Source organism: Delphinus delphis, chromosome 8 (genome assembly GCF_949987515.2).
Source record: "Delphinus delphis chromosome 8, mDelDel1.2, whole genome shotgun sequence".
Taxonomy (NCBI): Eukaryota; Metazoa; Chordata; class Mammalia; order Artiodactyla; family Delphinidae; genus Delphinus; species Delphinus delphis.
This window is the reverse complement of record NC_082690.1, coordinates 96908095-96921477: the sequence shown is the minus strand read 5'-3', so window position 1 is coordinate 96921477 and position 13383 is coordinate 96908095. Positions and strand designations below refer to the sequence as shown.

Sequence of the window (13383 nt, the reverse complement as noted above, 5' to 3'; positions counted from 1 at the left end):
GCTTTAGAAATTAAGCCCCACAAGCCTCCCCAAGAAGGAAGCTTCCCTAAAGCGTGTATTCTAGAAGTAGAAACTCAGCCCTGGGAAACAGTAAAGCAAAGTCTATTTGCCTGCTACTCAGCTGGCTCTAGGAATTTGGCAGACTGCTTATTTAGTCATCTCCTAGAATCCACTTGCCCCTGACTTTTCATGGGTACATGGCTTCCCAGGATAAAGACAAATTCCTAGTTAGGTGTGGCTATGTGACTAAATTCTGGCCAGTGGAATGTAAGTGGAAATGTCCTGTGCTATTTTCAAGATGTGTCCTTATGGCTAGGAGACATGCCTTTCCTCTTTCAGCTTCCTGCTGGTTGGAATGTAGACATGATGGCTAGAGCTTGAGCAGCTGTCTTGGATCTAAGACAAAAAAACACTTCTTGAACATGTCACAGCAACAAGATAGAAGCCTGGTCCCTGATGCTGAATGGCCACACCTTACCCTAGATTTCTTTTATATGACAGAGAAATAAACCTCTGCCTTGATTCCTTACTCTTTTTTTAAAAAATTAATTACTTAATTTTTGGCTGCGTTGGGTCTTTGTTGCTGCATGCAGGCTTTCTCTAGTTGCAGCGAGTGGGGGCTACTCTTTGTTGTGGTGTGTGGGCTTCTCATTGTGGTGGCTTCTCTTGTTGCAGAGCGCAGGCTCTAGGTGCGCGGGGGCGTCCGTAGTTGTGGCACGTGGGCTCAGTAGTTGTGGCTCACAGGCTCTAGAGCGCAGGCTCAGTAGTTGTGGCACACGGGCTTAGTTGCTCCGCGACATGTGGGATCTATCCCGGACCAGGTCTCAAACCCATGTCCCCTGCATTGGCAGGCAGATTCTTAACCATTGCGCCACCAGGGAAGCCCCTTGTTTCCTTACTCTTTTTGTTTATGTGCAGTAGCTTCTCTTTTTTTTAATAAATAAATAATTTCATTTATTTTTGGCTGCATTGGGTCTTCGTTGCTGCCTGTGGGTTGTCTCTAGTTGCGGCGAGTGGGGCCGACTCTTCTTTGTGGTGCGTGGGCTTCTCACTGCGGTGGCTTCCCTTGTTGCGGAGCATGGGCTCTAGGCACGTGGGCTTCAGTAGTTGTGGCTCGCGGGCTCTAGAGTGTGGGCTCAGTAGTCGTGGTGCACGGGCTTAGTTGCTCTGTGGCATGTGGGATCTTCCCAGACCAGGGCTTGAACCCATGTCCCTTGCGTTGACAGGTGGATTCTTAACCACTGTGCCACCAGGGAAGTCCTGTGCAGTAGATCCTAATCATTAATAATAAGGTTATAACTGCCTCTTTCCGGGAGCTGCAATACCTGTTACACAGAAAATGTTTGGAAGCAACATACATATTCAAAATGGGAAGCATGTTCAGTAAATCCTCTCAATGGAATATTGTGCAATTGTTTAAAATAACAACTATTAAAGACTTTAATAGGGAAATTATATAATGCAAAAAAATAACACTATTGTATCTCTGCTTAAATTAAACTTTAAAAATTATGTAGAGGAATTCCCTGGCAGTGCAGTGGTTAGGACGTGGTGCTTTCACTGCTGTGACCCTGGTTCAATCCCTGGTTGGGGAACTAAGATCCCACAAGCCACATGGCACGGCCAAAAAATTAAATAAAAAAATAAAATAAAATGAAAAATTATGTAGAATATTTCCAAGGACTTCATGAGAACATGAACAAATTAAAAGTTTGTGTTTTGGATGCAGATTGTTAAATTCTTTCTTTTTAAGCTTTTATAAATGTTGCTATAATGTTTACTCATTTGAAAAGTCCTCTAAAACAGTGATAGACAAGGGACTTCCCTGGTGGTGCAGTGGTTAAGAATGGACCTGCCAATGCAGGGGACATGGGTTCAAGCCCTGGTCCGGGAAGATGCCACATACCGCAGAGTAACTAAGCCCATGCGCCACAACTACTGAGCCTGTGCTCTAGAGCCTGTGAGCCACAACTACTGAGCCCATGTGCTGCAACTATGGAAGACTGCACACCTAGAGCCTGTGCTCCGCAACAAGAGAAGCCACCACAATGAGAAGCCCGTGCACCAGGACGAAGAGTAGCCCACTCTCTGCAGCTAGAGAAAGCCCGTGCACAGCAATGAAGACCCAAAGCAGCCAAAAATAAATAAATAAATTAATTATTTTAAAAAAGCGATAATAAAGCGTTTTGTCCTCATATTATGGATGCTGGTCTTATCCTGCATTTTATGCATATGAGTTGTTCCTTAAATATTTTCATGAATTTAAAGGATTAAAAAAAAATTACAGGGGCTTCCCTGGTGGCGCAGTGGTTGAGAGTCCGCCTGCCGATGCAGGGGGCACGGGTTTGTGCCCGGTCCGGGAGGATGCCACATGCCGCGGAGCAGCTGGGCCCGTGAGCCATGGCCGCTGCGAGTCCGGAGCCTGTGCTCCGCAACGGGAGAGGCCACAACAGTGAGAGGCCGGCGTACTGGGAAAAAAAAAAAAAAAAAAAAAAAAATTACAATAAATTGTAAATAAAGCTAATGTTTTAAGAATGTGGGCTTTCACTTTGATTAGATTATATGCTCTTTAAGGGCTGGGACTATCTTTTCTTTTTACACCTTTACTCTCCAAGTCTCCTCCCTCCTTCGAAGGAGGTAAGGTAAACTATTATTGCTCACAGTTGGTAACCCATATTGTAGTGATCTATATGATTTACTAAATTGTGCCTGGGATGAACATATTAATCCATGTTTGTGCTGACCATATTAGTCTGTCTACTAAGAGACTTCAGAAAAAGGCTATTGTGATGATAAAAATGTAAACACACTTCGTTAAGTTCAGAACCCAAAGAGACTTTGTTATTATGTAAGAAGCACACCTGTGGTTCCAGGTCTTTGGAATAAAATAAAAGAGAAAAGCAGTACGTGTATTATTATTATTATTTTTTTCCTGTCTTAAGATCAGACTACAGAACCCTGAATTTTCCAGTTTCTCTCTGCTATGCTTATGGGAGCTAAATTGGAGCTTTAATAGAGATTATTCACTCTGTTCCTCAGTCTGGATTCTTTCATTCTCTCTGTCATACCTCTATCAATCAATCAATCTATCATCTTTTTCATTCACCTGTTTCATGAGGAAACTAAGGTCAAATTTGCTCAGTTGGGATAGTGTCGAGAGTCCATAAGGTAGTCGCTGAACTATAGTTAGATAACGTGTTATTATACTATGACTTGATCTTCAACACTCTCAAGAAAAATTCGGTTCTCTAAACAATTTAGACAGCAGGCAGCTGAGACAGAAAATGGCAGAAGCCCAGTCTGCTTTACTCCGGGGCTTATGATCTGTGTTTGTTTATTTATGCCTTGGACAGGAGCCGGACCTTGAGTTGGAGCGAAGCTGTTTTTCGACGCTCGACTCTAGTTCCTTGAACGATTGCCTGGGCGCTCCTCCTTTGATGTCTGGGCGTTCGTGTATTCGGTGATCTTTTGCGCCGTCTTCTTGCTTGATGTCTTCCGAGCGGTGGCGGCGCCGGGTGGAAGGCTGACTTATCCGTGAGGCCCCGCGCTCAGGCTGCTTTCTCCCGCTGGTCGGTAGAGCGGACCCCTTGCTTCCTCCTTGCCTCTTCTTCTAGTCTGTGGCTCAGTCCACTCGCTGGGCTGCAAACTGAGCCCCTCCCGCCTTTCAGGTAGGCCACGGGAGGAGCCTGGGAGGCCCGGCCCGGCATCCTTCCGCCGCCGGGTTGAGAAGACCTTGGCGCCGGCGGGTGGGCGGCGGGTCGGCAGCGGAGACACGGCCAGAGGAGGAACTACCCGGCTGAATTCGGGGGCGCGGTCGGTGAGGCGGCGGGAAACTGAGGGAGAAGCCGGAAGGACGCAGAGATGGTGGGGCTGCCCGGTGCGGTTCGGTAGGGAGGGGATGTTGGCTCTGGGGCGGGTGTCGGTACCCCCAGTGTGTGGGGAAAGTCGCTTTCCAGGAACGGATAGAGCATTGCGCGCTTTGGCTCTCCTCTCTTCCTCCCTCTCCACCCCCCAAAGGCTCCGAGTGTCATGACTCAGTTGCACTGGGGACACTTTCTGACTTCGGCCTTTGAAGGGGCCTTTGAATAGGTGGAGGCTTATGGAACAGGGCCCTCTGGCTCCTCTGAGCGAAGTGTCATGTTCTCGCCTTTTTTGGGTAGGGAAACTGAGGCTGATCTAGTACGTGACTTTTCCCCGTAGCCCTGACAGATCTTTAAATGCACCGTAAGTCATTTTTTGTTGTTTACCAGTTCAATTCCCCCCCTCCCCCCACTTTACCAGTCATTTTATCCACATAGTGATTTGCCGTTTGATTGTCTGTGATCCCTCCTTCCTAGGAATATAGAGTCCGTCACTGGGGATTGCAGAAGTAAAGGCACCACGCGATCTTTGGCTGGTTTGCTTTTGAAAGTCTGTATCATTTTAGCGAGAGTAGAAAGAAACAATTTCTTTGTTTCTTGGTAGAAAATTTTGTTTGCTGTCTGTTTTGCTTTCTGGTTGATACTTATTTCTCCTTCTTTCCCTCAGCCTGCTTCTCTTTGGAAGTCTTTCAACTGTGGTGTTAAGTGGTTAACGTCCTGCAGAGGATGGTCAAGATTTTGAAGTCAGACATTTATCCTCAGAGAGTGCTTTCTAGGAAGAATCCGAATAAAACCCAAGGAGTCTCGTTCGGACCAGTTTTGTATTTGCTTAGTGGCTTAATTACTGCATATACTAGAGTTAAAAAGCCTGTGTGTAGGAATCATTCAAATATTGAGATATTTAAATGGAAAGTTAGCATTCTGGGTACTCCATTATGTTTTCCTTTTCTCTCCCAGCTTGGAAATTTTGGAGACTACATGTTCTTACTCGTTTTATTTTCATTGGATTCAGTGTCATGATTCTAATTTGTGTAATATCTTTGTTGAAGAAAATAACCTAGAGGTCATTCTAAGTTAAATAAGTATTTCCACAATACATCTGTAGAATCAGTAGGAGATAGGCTTTCTTAAGGGAGAAGAGACTAAATTTGTAGTCCTTGGATGGAAACTATACAAGTCTATGTTCTTTAACAGATTTAGACTTCTCATATGAGTTTTGGAAGGATTATTGTTCCTTATTATTATTATTGTTATATTATTATTTTGGTGAGGTCAGCAGGATTTAAATGAAGGGCCCTTGATCATGAGTGATTTCCTAGTTACCAGGACCTTAGTGCCCCCAGAAAGGGATTCATGAAGAGTCCTGAGATTATCTTTATGGAGAATCTAGATCGGGAAGTTAGGCTAAGAATGTGTGTTCTCTGGAAAAGTTTTTATGGTAGAAGAGAATTTATATCAGAGGAAAAAATTTAGAGAAGGAAGGGACATTACCCTCTGGAGATTGATAGGTTCTGCGTAGAATTTAGAGTTAGTGTAGTATCTCAGTGACTACTAATGAATGCTAAATAATAAATAGAATTTGCTTTGAGTGTCAGGAAGAAATGTTAGGAACATTTTGTTATGCTTCCGTAGAAAATAATTAGCAGAGGTTTAAGTTGAATTGAGGAGGACAAGAAATCTGGTTGTGCTGGTGGGGAGGGGTAGAGCTTCTTATCAGCTTCTCCCCTGCTTTGTGATAGAAATTCACTCAACTCTTACCCTTCTTGGTTAAATCTTGCGTTCTTTCAAAGTCAAATCAAGCTCTCTCCTGGCATTTCTTTTCAGAATTTACAAATTCAGGATGTGACTGAATTATTCTGTCTTCTCTTCTCTTGGGGATTGTTAAAGATGTGAACTTCTTCGAATGTCTTCTAGAACTTGTCCTAGAAGGAGTTATGTATAGCACTTGAAAAAGATTAGTTATGTATATCACTTTGAAAAGAATCGGTTATTTTTATTAACAGAGTAATAACTTATTTTTATACTGTATAATTTTCAAAATATTTTCGGTTTGTGTTAGGATACTTATGAAACTTTTATTCTTTTGATCATGCTTCTTTATGCTGCTTATTAACACTGAATCCAGAACAAACATTTATGGTCTTCAAGGATCTTCATGAACGTTTATGTTGACAGTTTATGTTGACAATTTATCTCACTCTTCCCATTTATCTCACTCTTAAAGGAATTGGAGAAAAAGTTTGTTGTTAGCACACTGAGGTCTCTTTTTTAAAGATACTTCTCATCCCTGATAGAGTTACTTTGGAATGGGATGCAAATCTTTTTGCCCAGTGGTTTGGTTTACCAAAAAAAAATACCCTTAAGTTCCTTTAATCATAGTCATGGTCGTTTCTTTCTCCAGTTGTTCCTCATAAACCCAGAGAGAACTTTCTGTTTCTTGTCATAATTTTTGTTTGTACGGAAGTGCTATGGTACAACTGTACTACGGTTTGGGGGTAATTTATATTTTATATTTTCGAACCCCTTCTGCCCCCAAGTTAATTAGATCGTTTTTTTTGGTCCCTTTTTCTCAAAGCTAAAATTAGTTGCTGATAGATAAAAATGTTGTGATCGCTTATTGTCAGAATATATTTATAAGCTCAGTAATATGTGGCAGTCTGCCAAAGTGATGTGGCTAGAAGAAAACAGATTAAGGAATCAGGCCTGGGTTTAAGTCCTAGGTTTACCAACTTACTAGCTGAGAAATCTTGTACAAACTATTTAAGGAGGCCATAGGGAAGGTTACTGTCCTTTATTGAGCATTTACTGTGTGGTGTTCTTTGCAGGTGTTAATCTCACTGAATGCTCATAACAGTCCCTTAAGGTAGATATTAATTTTCCCATGGATACTGAACTCACAGAAAGTAAATAATTTGTCCAAGATCACACAGCAAGTATGTAGCAGAGCTGGGATTCAAATTCAAGGCTTTGAGTGCTTTTATGTGTCTGTATTTAAAGAATGGGAAAGATAGTACTTCTATCGTAATACTTCTGTTGAGAAAAAAAATACATGAAGCTGCTTTGAAAAGATAAAGTGCTCTTCAAATGTTGACTTATATGCTGTCTTACAGCAACAATGAACAGATGTCATCTGGATTCTTGGACAGCTTGCTTCTTTGAAGGCAGCATTATGCCTGACAGTCATGCAGGATAGAGGTGACAAACATTAAATGCATTGGAGAAGCTTACTACATGTTTGTGGAAAGGAGTAAGTCCTTGGAAGTGCTAGTGAAAGAAGTTTTAGGTGCTGCATGTTACTCCCTCTATTCCAGTTAGTCCTGGCTTGTTTATAGATTAGTGTAGTCTTTTCTAACTTGTTCTCTGTCTCTTCCTTCGCTCTTAGAGTTGATAATCTTCACTTCATCTAAATTTTTTCCTTTATTTATTGAGTATTGTTGCACTGCGTTTTTTCCTGAGGTATAAAATATTCCAGTCAGACCTTTTGGATCTATTCCTTGATTGTGACTGTATGTTTCAACCCTTACCTTTTCAGACTTTTGTTCATCTACCAAATATTTATGGAAGTCTCATTAGATGCTGGGATACAAAAGTAGACATGAGTGTTCCTGCCCTTATGGAGATAATTCCAGTGGGGAGCAGAGTTGACCAGGTATCTGATAAAGATTGAAATTTAGGCTGTGCTATTAAGGAAACAAACAAGGGCAGACACAGAGAGAGATGAGAGAGATGAAGGAGTGAGGAAGGCACTGGGTGTTCACGGGGATTGGGGTCTTCAGCCATGGCATCCTTAAGCCCCCTAAAAAGTTGGAAACATACCATGGTTCAGTAAATTAATGTTCCCCTGTTGCCATTGCAATGGAAGTCTTCATTTAAGATTGCTACATAAAATATTTGTCTGTTACTTAATGTATGATGACACTGGATTTGGCATAGTAAAGGATAACTATGACTTAATGAATATCCAGCATGCTTGACTAATGAGTTTAATTTTTTACTTCTTATGTGTTAGTTTTCATTTATTAATTTTTTCCAAAAAACACTGTTCTTTGGAAGTTGAGTTGAATGAATTTGAAAACTGGATACATGCCTTCAGGTGTTTGTAGCAGGGAATAAGCTGAGGTATTTTGCTTCATATAAAAGGAGAGACTTAGGAGAATTGTCATGAAATTGAGAGAGGGAAAATGTAGGTTGCTGTTGGGTGTGTATATAATAACACCTACAATCTTGTTTGGTACTTTTCCTGCAAGAAATTAAAAGTGTTTTGCAAACATTTTTTCCTACTACTTACTGGAATTATATATCTATCTGTAGGATTCACTGAGGCAAATTTCACATTTCATGATTTCATCATTTGTTTATTTCTGCTTCCCAGGATAGAACATAGATCTCCCATGAACCACAATTACTTTGTTTCAGGTATATATGCCTATGATATAATGAAACATCTGAAATTTTGCTGAATTGGAGAGGATTAATATGCATGTTTGATTTGGGGCGAGAATTGGAGTATTTCTGTCTAGCTGACCTGTGAAAACAAGGCAAAAAAATATGTCCTGCCAAACTCTTGAAATAATAGCATAGTGGTCCTGACTCTGGAGCCAGGCAGTCTGGGTCCAAATCACCGTGCCAGTACTTAACTAGCTCTGTGACTTGGGCAAGTTAATTAACCTCTCTGTGCCTCTCCTCATCTGTAGAATATCATATGGTTTGTTGTGAGAATTAAATGAGTTGACATATGTAAAGTGTTTAGAATAGCACATAGCACTATATATGCCAGCTGTTATCATTTTCAATATTGTTATAATAAGCTAAAGATTATATGTTCTTCAAAAGCAGAACGGATAATAGTGATGCTTAGATTGAAGTTTAGGGTCTTTTGAGAAAGCTTGAATAAGGAATAGGAAGTTAAAGCAGCATATTTGTCCCTCCTTCCCCTCAATGTCCTTCAACTTATAGTGAGAGGATGAGTCTTTACTGGGAAAGAGAAAACCTCCAAAGCAACAGTGTCTGAAAGAGTTCCAGATATTAGATTGAGGGCAAAACTTTGAGGATTTTGTAATATATGTAGCAAAACAGTCTAGAGCTATTTTAGGAACAGAAGAACATTTCTTTGCAAAACAGGTAGAAAATGATAGTATCTGAATTTTACCATATATCTGAACTGTGCTTGGTGCTGGAAGGATTTTGAAGAAAGTGATTAAAGTTTTGGAAAAGGGTGATATTTAGGGAAAAGTCAAAGCAACCAAATCACCTTGGGTAAACATCTGGAAGAGTGAACATATTTTTTGCTTAGTGGTAAAGACTGAGCATCCAGTAGAGTTAGTTTTTCTGTTTGTTTTTTAGTTAATTTTATTTTTGGCTGCGTTGGGTCTTCGTTGCTGTGTGCGGGCTTTCTCTAGTTGCGGCGAGCGGGGGCTACTCTTCGTTGTGGTGCGTGGGCTTCTCATTGCGGTGGCTTCTCTTGTTGTGGAGCACCGGCTCTAGGTGCGTGGGCTCAGTAGTTGTGGTTCGCAGGCTCTAGAGCGCAGGGTCAGTAGTTGTGGTGCATGGGCTTAGTTGCTCCACAGCATGTGGGATCTTCCCTGAGCAGGGCTCAATCCCGTGTCCCCTGCCTTGGCAGGAGGATTCTTAACCACTGCGCCACCAGGGAAGTCCCAGAGTTAGTTTTTTATTACTGTTATCCCTTTATGCATTATAAATTGTGGGTTTCTTCAGTCTTTGCCTTAACTGTTTATGTTTTCATCTCCAAATCTCTATAATACTCCTGCCTGTCATTTAAAAAGGCCTATTTAATGACTATAGTAGAGTCTGTTTTTTCAGTCATTCATCCAGTAAATGTCTATTGAATGTTTACCTCTGTGGGAGATGGTGAGGATACCCTAATAAGAGCTGATCAGAGCCAGTGCTTATTGAAGTGCTTTGCACCAGGTACTGTACTAAGTGCTTTGTGTTGTTGATTCTTTTCATTCTTATAACAACCTTATGGTGTAGGTACTTTTGTTCTCCCCATTTTCTAGATGTGGAAATGGTGGTACAGAGAGGTTAAGCAGTTTGCCCAAGGTCATAGAGCTCGTACGTGGCAGAACCAGGATTTGAATCCAAGCAGCCTGGCTCCCCTGCTCCTAATCCCTAAATTATACTGATTCTAAAGTATCAATACTTTAAACAATTCTAAACTCTCTAAACTACTGCCATTATACCAAGAGTACGGTGAAAAAAATAGACATCGTCCATACCCTTATGGAGATTATGATCCAGAGGAGAGAGAGGCAGGAAACAAAAAATACACCAATAGGGACTTCCCTGGTGGTCCAGTGGTTAAGAATCTGCCTTCCAATGCAGGGGACGCTGGTTCATCCCTGGTGGGGGAACTAAGATCCCACATGCCACGGGGCAGCTAAGCCCGCATGCCACAACTAGAGAGAAGCCCACTGCTGCAACGCAACGAAGAGCCCGTGCTGCAACTAAGACCCGATGCAGTCAAATAAATAAATATTTACAAAAAAATACACCGATAAATGTATAATTACAAAGTCTTATGATGTATGTAAAGTCTTATGATGGAAAAGTAAAAAAGATTATAGCAGGGGGACATGAATTATATTGGAGCTTTGGGGGAGGTTTCTCTGAAGAAGTGATATTTAAGCAGAGACTAGAAGGAAGAACGGGGAAGGAAAAGGAATAGCATGTGTGAAAGCCTTGGGGTGGGAAAGAACTTGGCACATTTGAGAAGCTGAAAAAAGACGGGTGTGCTTTGAATGCAATGAGCAGTGGGTAAGAATGGGGGGCATAGGATGAGGATAGAGATTTAGGCAGGACTGTGTCAAGGATTTTGGATTTTTTTCCTACGTATAATCAGAAGCCTTTGAAGGTTTTAAGAATGAGTGTTGTAACCTAATATATGATTTTTAAAAAATTAGTCTGGCTACGTTGTGAAAATTTTTGAAAATCTGTGGTGGAAAAAATTGGAAATTGTGGAAAATTTGGAAAGAGAGGAAGTGGGGAAAGTCTAATAATTAGGCTGCCTTATAGTGGTCCAGGCAAAAGATGACAATGGTTTGGATTAGGCTGTAGGCAGAGGAGATGGAGGAAAGTAGAAAGATTCAGTAGGTATTTTAGAATTAGGACAGAACGACTTAATGATGGATTGGATATGTGGGAAGAGAGAGGTATCAGGTATGATTCCCAGATTTCTGGCATGAGTATCAGCATCTCAGAAGTTGCCATTTCTGAGGTGGAAACATTGGAGGAGGGGTAGGTTTTAACTTGAGTTGGGGAGTGGAATGAAAGCCTCAATTTTAGTCATGCTAAGTGTGAGATATCTGTGAAATAATACACGTGGATCCATCAAGTAAGCAGTCATTGAGCTAATGCTCAAAAATGGCGCTGGAAATAAATCTGGATGCCCCAGTATATAGGTGTTAACAGTCAAGGAAAATGGATGAGTTTACCCAGACGAAAGGCATGTATAGACGAGGAGTTAGAAGAGCGCTTAGGACCAAGCTGCAAGGAATTTAAGAGAAAATCTCAGAAACTGAGAGAAGAGCGTGTTTCAGGGAGGAAGTGATCACCTGTATTTTGTTTGATTTAGCAACACAGAGATCACTGATGATCATAGCAAGAACAGCATTGGAGGAATGTAGGGCCAGAGCCAGATTAAAGTGCGTTTAAGAAGTGGAAAGGGAGGAAGTGGAGATGGTCTGTATATTTAGATTATTACCATGTGTGTCTTCCCATAAGAAGTAAGACTTTAAAAAGAAGTAATATCATAAGGTCCATGAACATAGGAACAGTACCTTTTCATTTTGTTGTCCTTGCCTGCTTAGCCTTGGTGTCTTGCGAAAAAGTTGTATTAAAGCAGAAAGGGGCAAGGGAATGAGGATATTCTCAAGATGGTGAGATAATGATTCTCATGGTCTTTATATGTGGCCTTGGAGTTTAAGGCTTTATGTATACTTTTTAGCTTTGCTTTTTAGCTTTGCTATCATTAGCCTTTCTATTTTCACCTCCCTACCTAATGGATCTTTTGTATTTTAGTATTACTGGTTTTGGATTTTTTAAATTATTATTATATTTATTAACCACCTGCTTTGAGCAAGCACTTTCTTCTTTTAAATTAATTAATTAATTTACTTTTGGCTGCGTTGGGTCTTCGTTGCTGCACGGGCTTTCTCGTTGCGGCGAGCGGGGTCTACTCTTTGTTGCGGTGCGCAGGCTTCTCATTGCGGTGGCTTCTCTTGTTGTGGAGCACAGGCTCTGGGCTCATGGGCTTCAGTAGTTGTGGCTCGCGGGCTCTAGAGCACGGGCTCAGTAGTTGTGGCGCATGGGCTTAGTTGCTCCGCGGCATGTGGGAACTTCCTGAACCAGGGCTCGAACCCACGTCCCCTGCATTAGCAGGCGGATTCTTAACCACTGTGCCACTAGGGAAGCGCCAGTTTTGGTTTTTAAAGTTCATACGTTACCTTTATCTTTTTCTTACTGCTTTCCTATGGTCATTATTGCTATAGCTAATTAGCTGATACGCTTGGTTATTTACTTTATTTCCCTTTATTCATTCACTTATTTATTGGCTCTTGTTTCCATATGGGATACTGTATAACTCTAGACTTTATTTTGGTTTCTATTTTGTTTCCCATTTACATATTCTTTGCTCAAAGTCTAATTGACTATGTTGAAGTAATATTAAACATTTTGGCTACCATTCTGCCTAGACTTTACTGGAAAGGGTAAGCATTTTATGGTTATTGTGCCCATTAGTTCTCCTAGCATTCTTTTTTTTCTTTTAAAATAATTTATTGAGGTAAAATTCACATAACACAAAATTAACCATTTTAAAGTGAACAGCAGTTCAGTGGCATTTGCACAGTGTTGTGCAACTACTACCTCTATCTAGTTCCAAAACATTTCCATCATTCCAAAGTAAATTCTCTTTCCAATTGAGCAGTTTCTCTTCATTCCCCCCTTCCACTAGCCTCTGGAAATGAGCAATCTGCATTCTGTCTCTATGGATTGATATATTTTGGCTATTTCATATAAGTGGAATCATCTAGTATATAACCTTTTGTGTATGTATAGACCATAATTTGTTTATCCATTCATCCATTAATGAACTGTTTAGACTGTTTCCACCTTTTGGATATTATGAATAGTGCTACTGTAAACATGCACGTGCATGTACTTGCTTCAGTTGTTTTGGGTACGTACCTAGGAGTGGAATTACAGAGCCCTATGGTAATGTATTTGTTATGATTTTTCCTAAACCATAGGCATCAAAGCCAACATCTGCAGTTTCTATAGAGTGTGTGATGTGAGAGTTGTTGGCTTAGATTGGGATTGAGAATCTCTTTTCGTGTGGTTAATTTTTTGAGGAATTGAGTTCTCCTTTACTCATTTTGTTATTTGCATTTTACTGATGGGATAATTGAGGTACAGCATCTGCATGGTTTTAACTTCATATCTTCTTCAGAGCAAGTCAGTGATGGAACTGGGAATTTAAGACTCTTAATCACGTTCTTTGTCTAGG

The 13383-nt window shown here is 41.0% G+C and overlaps 1 protein-coding gene across 6 annotated transcripts in view; it reads left to right on the top strand.

Moving 5' to 3' along the window:
* Nucleotides 1–3495: 3495 nt before the first annotated feature.
* The window catches only part of AMBRA1 (autophagy and beclin 1 regulator 1), a 175362-nt gene continuing 165474 nt past the window's right edge, over nt 3496–13383 (top strand). For all 6 annotated transcript variants that reach the window (XM_060018790.1, XM_060018789.1, XM_060018793.1 and 3 more), the window contains exon 1: nt 3496–3668. The gene's annotated coding sequence lies outside the window, so the exon portion shown is untranslated. The remainder of the gene's footprint in view (nt 3669–13383) is intronic.